The sequence below is a fragment of the Arvicola amphibius genome, chromosome 14 (assembly GCF_903992535.2).
Source record: "Arvicola amphibius chromosome 14, mArvAmp1.2, whole genome shotgun sequence".
NCBI lineage: Eukaryota > Metazoa > Chordata > Mammalia > Rodentia > Cricetidae > Arvicola > Arvicola amphibius.
The window spans coordinates 12999605-13014593 of NC_052060.1; positions in this window are offsets into that span (position 1 = coordinate 12999605).

The window sequence follows — 14989 nt, forward strand, 5'->3', positions numbered from 1 at the left end:
TAGGGCATGAAAAACCAAACTCCAGGACAGCACAGTCTGGTGGAAATCCGACCTTCACATTCTAGGCAAGATCATTGGCAAGTTTATTTAATCCCTCTGACACGCCAGTTTCTTGGATGTGAAATTGAGGACATAAGTCTTTTCTAAGAATGCTGTGAACACTTGAGAAAATGTATGCAGAGGACCCCTTCTGGTACCGGGAATGCAGAAAAGTCTCAGAGGCAGAGTGGGAGGAGCGTGGGCTCGGGCTCCAGATTGCCTGTGTCCTCGTCTCGGCTCTGCCACTTAGCTGTGGGACCACAGATACAGCCCTTAAATGTTTGTTCAGGGTCTTTGTGGCTTTTTCATCTAGGGCATAATAATGGTGTTTACCTGTCAGGGCTGCTTTGAAGATTAAGTACAATAATAATGTGGCGTGTACAATACGCACTGCATAGACGTCAACAGCTACTTGCAGCACTAAATAAAGCATGTCGACAGAACAGCGGAGGGTTCTAGTTTGAACTCCTCTTCCTAGGACTTTCTGGCTTAACAGCAAAGGAAGTGGAAGAGACTGGGACTTTGGTGCTATGGGAAGTGAACAGAGAAGTTGGTAGGATCTGGATTTTTCCGGCAACAGTATGACTTTGGACACACCATGAGGAAGCTTTTTATTAAAGAGGTATGCCAAGGGGGACTAGTTCACACCAATAGTATGGCTTCAGGCCTTGCTTAAAACTTGACCAAGCTGAAGCTGTAGTTTCCATGTGGGGCTAGGCACCCCCACTTCCAAGGTCGTATTTGTTGCTGGCAAGTTTCATTTTCTTGTGGTTGTGGAGTTGAGGTCTCTGTTTCCTTGCGGGCTACCAGAGAGTTTTGAGTTACTGGTCCTCTCAGCGCCAAGAAGTAGCCATACTTCTTCACCATGTGGCCTCTTCTGATGTCAAGGCAGCAGTGGTACACGGTCCTCCCGCGATGAATCCCGAGCTTCCTTATCAGCCAGAGGAAACCCTCCATAAAGAGTACAGGAGATTAGGACAGGTCTACCAGCTGACCTTTCTTAAAGTCACCTTATCTGAACCCTTAATGACGTGGACACAATCTTCTCCCAGAAGTCCCAGCACTCATTCTGGAATGAGTAAGAGTGGGTGGGTGAGCACCAAAGCTAAGACTCTTGGAGGTGAGGCAGTCTGTGGACCCCCCCTTTCTCAGCCCATGCTGATCTAACCAAGCTGCTGTAAGAAGAGACCCAAGGAGAGTAACTGATAGACAGCTGTCATTCCTTGTAACTCTGGAGGCCAAGAACTCCGAGACCCCGGTGGCAGCGTTCGGTGTGGCAGGTCTCACTCTGCCTTTCGGATAAGAGAGACCCCTCCTCGCAGTTGCCTCCCAGACGCCACACCTCCTAATCCCGTCACAGTGAGGATTTGGTTCCAACGTCTGAATCTGAGAAGAGGGTAGGAATAACCAGCTCCCCATCTCCCCCAGATTCTATCCTAACCCTCGGGTTCTGTGACCCAGACAGATTCCAGCAGAGTTCCTTCCTGACAAATATCTTTCCTATTAAGTAATCTTGATTATATCTGTAAAGAGAACACAAAATCGTTTCTTTGCCTTTCTGTCTGGATACAGTTACTGGGCTGGTCACAAAAGGAGTTGTTCCTAGCCAAAAGCACAGGATAATCTCGGAGCTAAGCGGTGCAGAAGAGCACAGACGAACCTCCCGACCACAGCAGGAGTCCACACCTCTACAGGGCATTGTTCGTCAGACTCAGTCTGTAATTTCGCAAAATGATTGGAATAATTTTTTCATTATCTTGTTGGCAGACTTGGCAAGCAGCTGACTCGTTGAATTTGTGGGTCCTTTAAGGTGTTTCTCAATTAATTAATCAGCGTGGCCATGTGTTTCTCCTAGCTTGCTTGCACTCTGTCGGGACTCTATGCCACTTCCCATTCATTTTCAGGAGTGCTCATCTTTTTTATTTTATTTTTTTTCAGCTTGTAAAAACATTGATTTCATTATTCAGCTCTTTAGCTCTCTCTTTTAGCCAGACAATCCTTGCAGTTATAATGGACCCATTTTCTTTGTCCCTGTCCAATTATTTTATTAAACGTGTTAGATGAGAAAGGGCCAAATTCAAAGCCCCGGGGTGTGGAACTTCTTACAGGTTGACAGCCATGATTTAATCCCCACTCTTCGAATAAGGATTGCTTAACCTGTGCTGAATCAGCCCTCACCATGACTTCTCCGAGCATGTTATGGAAAGACTCTGAAATGTTAGGCTGAACCTAGGCAAGCCAGTACACAGCCACCCAGTTATCCCCCAGGGTATTAAATGCAAATCTTTTGTAAACATTGCCTATGTCAGGAAAATTCTCCCCCAAGTTCACAGCTATTTGGAGACGTGGGAACCTTTAATCCTCAGATTTTATCGATCACCCTCTAATATTTTCTTAGCGATTAACAGTCTTGACTGACTCTCCAGTTGGTCTGGAACTGGCATACAGTACGTCTGCTCCTTTGTCTCCATGGCTGAGGGTAATTAGCACACAGAGGAGGAGACAGAGGTCCTGCCGGCCTGCTGGGCTGCAGGGCAGAGGTGAGTGTCAAGAGTGACAGTGTTGAAGGGACTGTCACCTGCTGAGGGGCCTAGTTCTGTGCTCTATCAGTTGTGTGCCCTTGCATCTTCCCCAGCTCCCCCAGACTCATTGCACTCTGGGTAAACTGGAGTTCCCTGCTGATAGGGAAAGATTGGGGGCCTCTATTTATTGGTGTTGCTAGTTAGCTCCTAACCCAGTGATCGGAGATCAGAAGCCCCCAAATCCCTTAACCTGTGATGATTTGAGAACAGACCCATAGACTTCACAGGTTCTTAGGTCTGTGAACTTAAACCAGAAGAGAAAGAGTGAGCAAAATTTTATCCTTGGCGTCTTCAAGGTGAGGGCAATGTTCCCTGTCTCCCGGTATTCTCTTCAAATACAACAACCCGTTTGTGTGGCCACAGAAGTCACGGCAGGGGCTGGGGGATGGATGACTCGGTGGATGATGTGTTTTGTTAGCAAGCATGTGGACCTGGGTTCAGATCCCTAGCACTCATGGAACAAGATAGGCACAAGCTCATGTGTCTGTAACCCCACTGTGTTGAGATGGACACAGACAGATCTTATAGCTCAGTGGGCAGTGGGTCTAGCTGAATTGGTGAGCTCCAGGCTCAGCAAGATACTCTGTCTCAAAAATTAAGGTGGACTGCAATTGAGGAGCACAGCCAACACCCATTTCTGGCATACACACCCACTTGGATCTACCCCCATGTTCGCACATGCGTGAAGCTTTTCCTCCCCACTAGGGAAGGAAGTCACTAGGAGGAGAAGGAAGCTGTCCTACAAGCATTCTATAGAGAGGCCCATGGGGTGAGGAATTAAGGCCAACGAGGAACTTTGATAGCAGTCACAGTGGCATTTTGGATTAGGCAGACCCTCTCACCCTGGTCAGATGATGACAGTCCCAGATGATACTTCTACCCAAACCTCAGGAGAGACCCCAACCACTGCACCTAGCCACATCATGCAAGGGTTCCCAATCCTTATAGGACACATGAGACAGCCAGGTGGATGTTCTGAGTTGGTAAATTTTGATGTAATTTCCTGTGCAGCACTGCATAACTTCCTTCCTGGGAGACGATGGCTAAATGGCTGGATTTCCATAAGAGAAGTGGATAAAAGCTACGTTTCCGGCAACCAGGGAAAGACTGGAGCGTTTCTAAGACCAGAGCATTGCAAGAGGATGTTCTTCCTAAAGCCCACACAGGGTTATAATAAAGAGTACATGTTCTGCGCTCCTGTTTGCTCCCCAGACGCAGCGGCTGATGTCACCCTGGGGTTTATTTCAGTTCTTTTCCCCAGCAATTATAGTCACACAGGCACCATTACAAGTCCTGATTTATGTATGCACTGTTTGGCGAATTTTATTGTGCTGTTTCACAATATATCATAGCTTCTTTCCCATGCCAACAGACCTGGCTCCAGTGTAATTGTTCTAAAAAGTACACTGCATCCCCGCGTGGGGCTCAGTAATTCCCTTAAGAATTACTTCATCTGCATCGATCTATGATGTACTAATTTGTGCATTTATTTGCCATTGCATGTGATGTCACAATAAACATCCTAGGAAACCTACAAACACCTCCGTGGGATCAATTTCTAGATGAAAAACCAATAAAAAGGTGTTTATATAAAAGTTTTGATAGATGATGCTTACCTGCCCTTTACCAAGGTCGACTTATTTCTTTTTCCACCAACCTTACATCCTATCACAACATCAGTAATATTGCGGGCTTTTTTTTTTTCCAACCTGATGGGAGATAAAAATGAAACCTGTCTCCATTTGCATATTCATGATTTCTGTTAGGAAATCCTCATCATTTGAACTGTTCTTCCATACATAAGAAGCCTTCCTTTTGGATGTTTTAAAACGTTTTCTTAATAATGGATTCGAGTTAGCTACGGTGCATCTGGAAATGGCCTTGTGGGTTTATCCTGTTTGGAATCACGGAGTTTCTAGAATCTGTGGCTTCCTGTCTTTTGTCAAGTTTGAGACACTTTTGGCCATATTTCCAAGGTATTATTTTTTTCTCTTTACTCATTTCCTTCTTTTTCTGAGGCTCCAGTGACAGATGTTAGAGACACTGGTTCCATCCTCATCCTGGGTGCTCTCTCCTAGCTTTCCTCTCTCTTATTTACACTGAACAATTTTTATTGGTCTTTTCATTTCTAATTTTGGTTCCAAAATTCACATTTGGATCTTCTTTAACATTTCTATTTCCCCATTGAGACTGTCTATCTTTCTACTCATTTCAAAATATTCTTCCTTCTTGGAATATCGTATTAAAACTTTAAAGTCTTTATCATAGATAACAGAATCTTCAGCTTCCTCTGTCCCATGTTGTCTTGTGTGAGTTGGCTCAGTGTTGGCTTGTGTGAGGTGAGAGGCCGCAGTCATGCATACACTGAGAGATGAAGACCAAACAAAGTATCCCTGACAAAGGCCTACATCTTTAAAAATACCTTCTTTATTTTTACTGAGGACGTGGTGGCACATGCACACATGTCTATGGCCTTGGTTCTTTTCTTCCACCTCTGTGTAGGTGCTGGAGTTCAAACTCAGGTCATCAGGCTTTCAAAGCAAGCCCTTTACCTACAGAACCATGTTGAATTAAGGTTGCAGATGCAATTAGGGTTGTTCATCTGCTGGTTTTGTTACATTTTATTTATTTACTGTGTGTGTGTATGTGTGTGTGTATGAGTATGTGTGTGCATGTGTGTGTGTGTATGTGTGTGTGAGAGTGTGTGTGTGAGAGAGAGAGAGTGTGTGTGTGTGTGTGTGTATACACCCACGTGGGCCACAGCACACGTGTGGAAGTCAGTTCTCTCCTTCCACCGTGTGGGTCCCAGTGATTGCACCCAGGTTTTCAGGATCCATGGCAAATGCCTTTACCCACAGAGCCATCTTGCCAACACACCACAAACATTTTAAAACTGGAGTGAGTTTCCTGACTGTGAGTAGAAAGGGATGTGATACCGTAAGGGTCAGAGAAATATTAACTGGCTGGTCTTGAATATGGAGGAGGGGGTTCACGAGGTGAGGAATGTGGGGTATCCCTAGAAGCTAGAAAAGACAAGGAAACAGATTCTCCTGAGAAACCCCAGCAGGAGCCAGCTCAATTAGCACCACAGCCTTTGGCCCGGTAAAGCTGCTCTTGGATGTTTGGCCTACAGATCCCTAAAACAAGGTAAGCTGTGGCCTGGCACAGTGGCATCCACCTATAATCCTAGCATTTCAGTGGCTGAGGTGGGAGGATGACTTGAGTCAAGAGTTGGAGACTGGCCTGGACAGTGCAGCAAGCCCCCATTCTAAAAAGAAAAAAAAATAGTGTTCTTTAAAGCCCAAACTTGTGGTCATTTGTTCCACAATTTGAATAATTTGGACTGTGTTTTTCTCAACATTTGGCTATTGTAGCAAGACCCTGGCTGCAGGCTGCATCTTCTGGGTTGGTGCTCTTGTTGTAACTTGTAGCTAGTCTGCACAGATTTGGCCTGGAAATTCTGCCAGCTTCCTGCTTGCACACACTGGAGCTTCACCATCAGGCTTGCTTCCTCTCTTTGCAGCTCTTTAGACCTTTCTGGTGTGTGCAGTCTGGGACTTGGGTGGGGCTCTGTTTCTCCTAAGCTCCTTTTCCACTTCAGATTGCATCTCCTCGGCACAACTGGGTTGGGGAGAGGAAGAGGGACATTCCCCTTTCTGTGCTCCTCTCAGCCTTGGATGGTGCTCCGCTGCTCCCCTTTCCTACCTGTGGGAAGGGAATGTGCTTATGTTTCATACCACAGGCTTGTGAGTGTGGTCAAGCAGTGGGAGAACAGAGGGGGGTACAAGCATCCTCATTCTCATGGGACCACAGCATCTCTGTCAGAGCAGTAATATTCCCATCATTGCAGAAAAGGAAGAGAGAAAGAAATGAAGGAAGAAAGAGAGAGGGAGAAAGAGAGAGAGAGACAGAGAGAGAGGAAGAAAGGAAGGAAGGAAGGAAGGAAGGAAGAAAGAACAAAAGAAAAGAAAGAAAGAAAGAAAACCCATTATGGACTGGAAATACAATTCAGTTTATAGAGTGCTGCCTATTCTGTACAAAACCCTGGATTCTGTCCCCAGCACCACAGAAAACTAGGCATGACAATGTGTTCACTCTGGAGATGGAGGAAAAGACCAGAAGTTCAAGTTCATCCTCAGCTACCTATTGAGTTCAAGGCCTGCCTAGTGTACCTGAGATACTGTCTCAAAAAAACAAGCACTAAAAACATATTCTGGACTAACCCCTCCATTGCCCTGGTATATACTGTGCTTTTAGTGATAAGTGGGGGTGGGAGGCTCTCTATCCACACCTGATCCTCATTTTCAAATTTAGAATTGGGAATAGGAACGGGGACAAACAGGACACCTGGGACTGGTTGAACAGCATTGAGAATTCTGGTTGTTTTCCACAACCCACCTTTTACCACTCATTTTGACGGTCACCACATATGTTCTGGTCACGTGTGGTCACTTCCCTCGGTGGAAGAGAGCAGTCAGATGCCTTTTCTCTACCGCATCTGGAGCATGTATCCCAGTCTCTCCTCTGGGCAGAAGCCAACTGACGGTTTCCTGTTCAGGTTTGTTTTTCCGGGGCTGCCTGTTCCACCTTGTTCCTTGATGCCTTGAGCAGGAAAAGGCCACGGCCCAGCTTAAATCAATCATGCTGGAGCAGTGCCCTTCATGAGAGTCGCTTACCCTCCCTTGCCTGCTGTGGGACCTTTATTGGAAGAGCCACATAAAGGTCAAACCCTGTCAAGTTAGCTCTGTGTAAAGACATGAAGAGAGGCTGTTCACTGCTGTGGTTGTGAACAGCGAAAGGGTCTCTTGAACCTGCTCTTCCCTGTCGTGGAGAACCATGGTAGCATTTTGTTAGCCCTTAACATACACAAGGAGGTATTCTACCATAAGTGTTTGCCATGCTGCCTTAGGTTGAAATGTTTCTTCTTTCTGGGGAACACATGAGATCCATTAGATGGCATGGTTAGGAGAATGGAGTTTTCTCAGGTGTGAGGTCATCTTGCTCATGGAATATGTGTGCCCAGCTTTGAGAAAGGCTTCTTATATGAGGCTCCTTATTGCCACCCAAGGAGGATTCAAATCACTGCTTGAGTTCAAAGCTCAGGGAGACTCATCCCCCTTCTCTGGATGCATTTAATGCCTCCTGCCCATTGCTCACTGTAGCGGTTCAGTCCCCACCGCCAACACTTTCCTCTCTTTGCTTGTGATGGTTCCGGGGCAGGATAATCTCTCCAAACTCCTCTTAGGAAGATCAATACTTTGTTAAGTAAGAGCAATTTATCCCGATCGGACAGAAAATGGTCAGGATACACTGGGAGTGGGGGGTCATGTCGCAGAAGCCTTCCTACCTCAGCTGTCACGTGGTCGGGGCCTGGACATCATGGTCCGTATAATCAGCTGTTGGTTCTGAAGTGAGGCAGACACTCTGCATTTCTCAGATACTTGTGGGAGAGCCTGATGCTGCCTGGAAAGCCGACTCTGAGATGGAGCTTAGCAAGCCTGCGTGTGCTGGGAAGAATTTGTGAGAATCAGTGAGATGCATACCAGAGAATATTGGAGAGGAGGAAGTTTAGCCAAGGTCGGTCTCTCTCGGAAGCAGAGACATTATTCTAGAGTTGCCTAGATCCTAGGTGGCAAAGGCTGGGCATCTGTCAACTAACTCTAAGGGTCACTGGCCACAAACTGCCCAGGAAGGTGATGGGACCTTGAGCAGGTGATACATGGAGCCAGCACACTTCCTGTCTGTAGATGGAGCTGCGGGCAGGCCTGCTTTTCATCCTTCCCGGCTCCTGGCCACCGGCTAGCTTTACACCCCAAATAACAACACACAAATTGTCTTCATTTAAACACTGCCTGGCCCATTAGTTTCAGCCACTTATTGGCTAATTCTCATATCTTGCTTTAACTCATATTTAGTAATCTGTGTAGCACCACAAGATGGTGGCTTACCGGGAAGGATTCAGCATGTCTGACCTGGTGGCTGGCTTCATGGAGACTGACCCAGAGAGGAGAGGCATGGCGATTGCCTAACTTCCCTTCATCCCAGCATTCTGTTCTGTCTACTCCACCTATCTAAATTCTTCCCTATCAAAAAGCCAAGGCAGTTTCTTTATTAACTAATGAGAGTCCTCCATCACCTGTCCGAGGCGACAATGTAGACTCTCTGCAGGCAGCATGGGCAGCCCCTGCGGGAACATCTGTTGTGTACCACGATGGAGTTACCCATACAGATCCATGTCTGGCTGCTCTACTGTGGGGGTGCCAGTTCAGAGGTCCCCCCTTCACTTTCCTGCTCAGAAGGGACCCTCATAGCCCCTTCCCACTGCCTTGGCCTGGCTGTCAACTATTGTCGACTTGAGATTCTAAATGTACAATGAAAGGTTTTGAGGCTTGAATCTCAGGATGGAATAGCTTCCAGCTAATATTCCTTCAGAGATTCTTGCTGTCTCAGAGATTCTTGTGCCAAGAGAAAAAAGCCATCTAGGCTTGAGGCTGGAACTGAAGTCTGGAAACAGAAAGGTTTTCTTTCTTTCAGGGGACAAAGGTTTTGCCATACATTTCATGGATACTGTGTTCAAAGGAAAAACTTAAGGAACAGAGAAGTTGAATTATTACGTAGTGAAACCAGGAAGGGCCGAGGATGAGCCGTTTAGTGATATAAATGTGTACAGCCCCAGTTGTGTAGCAGGAACCTTAAGCGCTGCTAAACATGGCTTTAACCCCAGAAGTCCTCCACACTTTAGTAAAAACAGTGGCAATAAACCAATAGATTGGTTCCCATGCTTGGAGCCTGCTGGGGAAGGGGCTGGAGATGCTGGGAAATGAGAAGAAAGGGGCCAGGAATTCCCATGACTTGGAGTCTGTCACCATTTCCCCATTTAAATGCTCTAGACTCCTGGGCTGGGGGCTGTTGCTTGATGAGAGAGCACTAAAAATCCGTACAACAGGGACATGTTACCCAAGAAAAGCATCTGGCAGAGGCAGCTAGTGGGTGTTAGTGGCCCGGATGCTGCATGGGCAGTGTCGTCATGGAACTGTGGGGCTGCAGGACAACACATCACTGTTTCTGTAGATCACACTTCCCTGCCCAAGCTGAACGGTGGCATTCAGGGAACAGACATCCCTGTATGAGGGAGACCCTTGCCCCCACAGCCTTGGGAAGCCCGGTGCTCAGGCATGTGAAATGAGAACTCCAAAGGGCACAGGGCATGGGGAAAAGCCTGTGACCGCACTGACCTGAGCCTGGGCTTGGAGTGTTCGACGAAAGCAAGCATAGGAATGAAAGGCCGCAGGTCCACCCCAGTGGGGCAGAGGCCTGGGAGGATTCACGGTGCTTCCCTTGGACTAAGGTTTATGACAAATTATGATCAGGGACAGAGGGTTAAATGCCCAGGCATGGAGAGTTCTGAGGTTAAGAAGCTGAAGTGTGTGCCGAAGAAAGTACAGGGAATGGAGACACCAGATAAGGCAGTGTTGCTCACTGGAGTGACCTGGAGAACCAAGGACATTGACACTTACCGTAATGCTTTCTTCAGCTCCATGCCACACCAGAATTTTCCACATGGTCTGTGTTCAGATAAAAGATTGAAAATGTTATCAGACGTCCCTAGGAAAAACTGTATTGAACTGCACGGGCCCACCTGGGGTATTTAATGAGTCACATAGGTTCTGAAGAGATGCCTCTGCACCTAGCCAGCTTCCTGCTGCGTTGGCCCTGTGCTAAAAGCTTCCGATAGCTTCACGCACAGGACAGAGACCTGTACTGATAAAGGACCCAGAAACTGCACAGTACTAACCAAGGGACGCATCCCACCCAATGGAAGGAACCACATCCCGGCGGGTGAAGTAGGCCAAGGCCCTGACTCACTATAGGAATGTGGATGTCGTTGTGTGGCAATTTCCTCTGAGATAGCACCATTTTGCCTCCAAGGGAAGTTTCTTAAGACACAGGATGGTCTTCCTGCAGGAAAGCTCTTCTAGTTCAGGAAATAAACAACTTACTAACTCTAGGAAGCCCTGAAACTGACCAGATACACTGGGTGCCCCCTTCCCCAAACACATGTAAGTTGTATGGACCACTGAGAGACATTCTCAGACTCTCTCGGCTGTACTGGCTAAAAGACTTCCAAGCAAGCTGCCTGGGAAAAAAAGAACAGATAAGAGAGATGCTCGGAAGGACGCTCTCCAACCTGCTGAGCAGCCTGCCGGCTGTGCAGTGTGCTCCAGGTTCCCACTTTCGTGAGCTGTCACTCATATTGGGGTGGGCTTTCGTGACGTAGCTGTCTGTGAGTCGTTTCTGCTCCTGTAAGTTACCTGGATGAAATTCATTGGTTCACCAAGTTGGACTAGGGTGGTTTCCTTACTTTAATCTGTTGTCAGTTCCCTTCCCTGGGGGTGAGCACACAGTTCATTCACGCGTCTCCAGAAATAATGGCATACAATAGTGTACAGTCTAGAACAGACATTCTGAACAAAAAGGAGAGTGTGTAGGGCTGAGAGAAATACAGATCCGTCAGTTCTGTGGCAAATACCTCTCACAAAGGAAGCCCCTGCTTTACCCTTAGTCTCCTTCACTGGATGGCTTCAGGCTACTTTCTGGTTTATTGGTGCCTACAGGGAAGGGGAAAGGTGTCAAAGGTACCAGGAAGTATTGTATACTATATGCTAATACATTTAGGTGATCAGTCTGTTCCACTGGGGTGGATGTACTTCCAGCATCCCAATTCTTACCTTCTATCTCCTGTCTATCAGAATTGTTTTTAGGAGTATGATGGCTAAACTTGTTTATCAGCTTGACCAACTTGGGAAAAAATGCCTCCATCAGGCTGACTCATGGGCATGTCTGTGGGTGATTGCTAATGGATGTGGAAGAGCCCAGCGCCCACTGTGGGTGGCACCATCTCTAAGCAGATGCCTGAGCTGTACAAGAAAGCTACCCGAGGGGAGCCAGGCTGGAAGGGTGTAACCCCGTAAGCAACGTTCCTCTGTTGGGTTTCTGCCGCAGGATCTGGCCCTGAGCTCCTGTCTTGGCACCATGGACTATAAACAGTAAGTTAAAATAAACCCTCTCCTCCCCAAGTTGCTTTTGGTTGTGGTGTTTATTCCAGCGACAGAAGGCGCATTAGAATAAATGCATATGGCTTGTTTTCAGTGCATATGTATGTACACACACACACACACACACACACACACACACTCAAGCACACAATTTGTGATTCGCCAAATTGCTCAGGCTCATATAGCAGGAAGATGAGGGCTCAAGGCCACCAGATTTAGGCTACTGCTTGTCTGCAGGGGTTTGATTAAAGCATAAAAGAACAGGTGGTGTACGGAAGATCCTGGCTGTCTAGTTTAGTATGGGAAAGTCAGACAAAAACGGTATGCTTTTCCTCAGGGGTAGCGACTTTTGAAAGCCCAGTTTCATCTGAAAACCTAGCTTTCTCATGGTTTTTAACTCTTTCTACACCTATAAATCTCCATGGAGCCCTCGAAAATGCTCCTATCTGCAATCCCAGCCCGCACTGATCTCCTGAGAATCTCTGCAAGTACAGGTGACTTTGGACTTCTGAGTCTGTGAGCAATTCTCTCAACAAAGCTGAAATCCAGCAAGCTCGCCACACTGCTGCCTCCCACCCGGGACAAGTCCTAGGCTCTGGTCTTCTGCTCACTGGCTCTGGCTCTTCAGGAATAACCAAACCCTCCTTGCCGTCACAAAAGCCACAAGGGACCTTTGAGAACCTGGGGAGACTCGTATGGCAAATGCATGCAGGACTTAGGCCAGGCAGGATTTCGGTGTGGGCTGAAACTAATGGACTCTCATGATTTTGTTTAAAATGCAACATAAGCCAAACAGCGGGTCTGAGGGATGTGAATTAACTGCTTTGTGATTGTTTTCTGAGATCACAGCCAAAGCTCGAGGGCTGTAAAAGTGGGACTTTCTCTTGTTCCTGCAGTCTGCCAGCTTTAAGATGGGAAGAAAGTCTCTCACCTCACCTGAGCCACCTTTTCTTATTTGTGTGTGTGTGTGGTGTGTGTGTGTGTGTGTGTGTGTGTGTGTGTGTGTGCTTGGATGGGAATTGCATCTCTTTAGCTACTCTGTGGTTGTGATGTTGCTATTGTCTACAAACCACCTAGAAGGTGGCAATGCAATTTAATCAGGGTTTATTTTAAATTATTTATTTTTATCTCTTTATAAAAGAAAAAGCTATGAACCCAAAAGTTTATTTCACACCTAAAATATGAAATTAAATTAAAAACGTTAACTCTCTCCTTAAAAAAAAGTCTCCCTCCTCTCTCTCCCCATTTTTTAAGCAAAGGGAGGCAATTTAGAGAGTCTAATGCTATGCTTGGCTGTTAATTACGGGTTCCTTGGTGACATTCGTGACCTTGACTTTCAGGCGCTCTGGAGGGTTGAGTACAGAACCGTAAGTGGGTTGCTGATATAGTCTGCTTAGAAACAGAGCAGCCCGCCCTTTCCCAAAGCAGAACACATGAATTTGGTTTTGGTGTGAGTACTAAGGATGCATTCATTCTGCGGAAGATTAATTTAGATTGGTGGTCGGTCTAGCTGGACAACCCCGGCGTTTTTCCTGCTTGCTGACAGAGAAGGCGAGAAGGCTTCCACTGTGCGACTCACCCGAGCTCTTGTTGGCTTGAGGTTTATATAATGAAGGTTCAAGAGACCATCCAATAGCCAAGTCCTGAAGTGGACCTACTGGTTGTCCTACATGGTCACTCCAGCCTTGGCCCAGAGGCCTCCTCAGGCACCAGGACAAGGACTGGCTGAGTCACCGGTGGGTCATCTGGGTCACCTCTGAGCTTCTTCTATCAAGCCTATGTGTGCAGCTGTAGGGGGTGGGGCGGTGGTGGGGGAGTGGGAGGGGGCACGGGGGGTGGGCGGGATTGCGGGCAGGATTGCGGGCAGAGCAGACACTTAGTGTGGGTCAACTCAGTGTTTCAGCCGAGCTAGGAGGGGTGAAGAGGCCCAGGGGCTGTTCTGGAAGAGACAGGGGTGGGGGTGGGGGTGTGTCTGAGGCACTGAGCTCTGAAGGCCACCAGGCCTCCCCCATTACTTGTGTCACATGAGAGGCTGGATTTTCCTTCCCCAAGTCCCTGAGTAGACTCTCTTTGGGAAAAATGTCATGCAGCAGCAAATAAGTTAAAGAAGGTTCCAACCTCAGTGGTGTGGATGCTTATCTCATTCAAACTGTAAGAATTTAACCAGCGCCTGGTTGTTCCCAAGGAGAGTTGGTTTTCCCACTTCCAGAGGGGGTGGGAGAGGAGGACCTAAGAAAGGGACCGCTGGCTCGTGTGGTGGCATACAGCTTTAAACCCAGCACTGAGGGGGCAGAGGCAGGGGCATCTCTGTGAATTCAAGGCCAGGCTGGTCTACATATCAAGTTCTAGGCCAGGACTGCGCAGTGAGACCTTGCATCAAAAACAAACAGAAAGACAAAACAAAAAAACTAAAAAAGAAAGTCTCTTTTTTCTCATCATACCGGGCTTCTAATTAGGCTGTTGACTGGCAGATGCATGACCATGCCCGCCCAGATAGCTTTAGGAGCCTAAATCACAAGCATGGAAGAGCCCAGAGTCAGCCTGAGTTCCTGCACCACCTCCTCCCTCCAGAGAGCAGGGGCCAGAGATGGCCTTTGTCCCACTTCTCCCCTTTTCATGGAACACTGCCTTAAGAAATTGCTTCTTTAGGTTTAAAGTTAAAGCCTTCACATTCCAGCTGATGATTAAAATAGGGACAAATTCACCTAGAAAGTTCAGGAACTCAGCTGGTGAGAATAGCATGTTCCAGCCCCAGGTACTTAGGCCCTGGATTCCATGGCTCCAGGCAGGCCCAGGTGTTTAGTGTGGCTACTCCAGCCCTCCTGGACTGGAGGAAGACTTTGCATGGTTATGTTTTGGGGCAGCAGTTGGGCAGCCTTAGATTTGCTCCCTGTTTCTTGGCCGCCCTCTCCAGTGGTAATAAAGATCTGCCACAAGATGAGATTTCCATCCGTACACTGTGTTTCCATTCCATCTGATTGAGCATTTCCTGGGCCTGCCAAGCCCGTGAGAATCCTGTCAGTGCCCCAGCCTTTCTGAACTTCCAGCCCTGCCCTTGCTGAAGTCAGTTTGGGGCTGTTTCTTCTGTGTGGTAAGTTCTAGCCTTCCTCCCCGAGAAAACCCTCTGAGGATAAGCAAGGTCCTGACATCGGTTCCTTGCCTTTCATAAACTGTGTCTTATGGACGGCAAAGCCAAGATTCTCAGTATGAACACACGCTAAAAATTCATCTTTTCCCAGATGAGAGAAATAAAATAGAAATTGCCTTCTAATTTACCTGCAGTTTGGATCTTTGCAAACACTAAATCTCCAG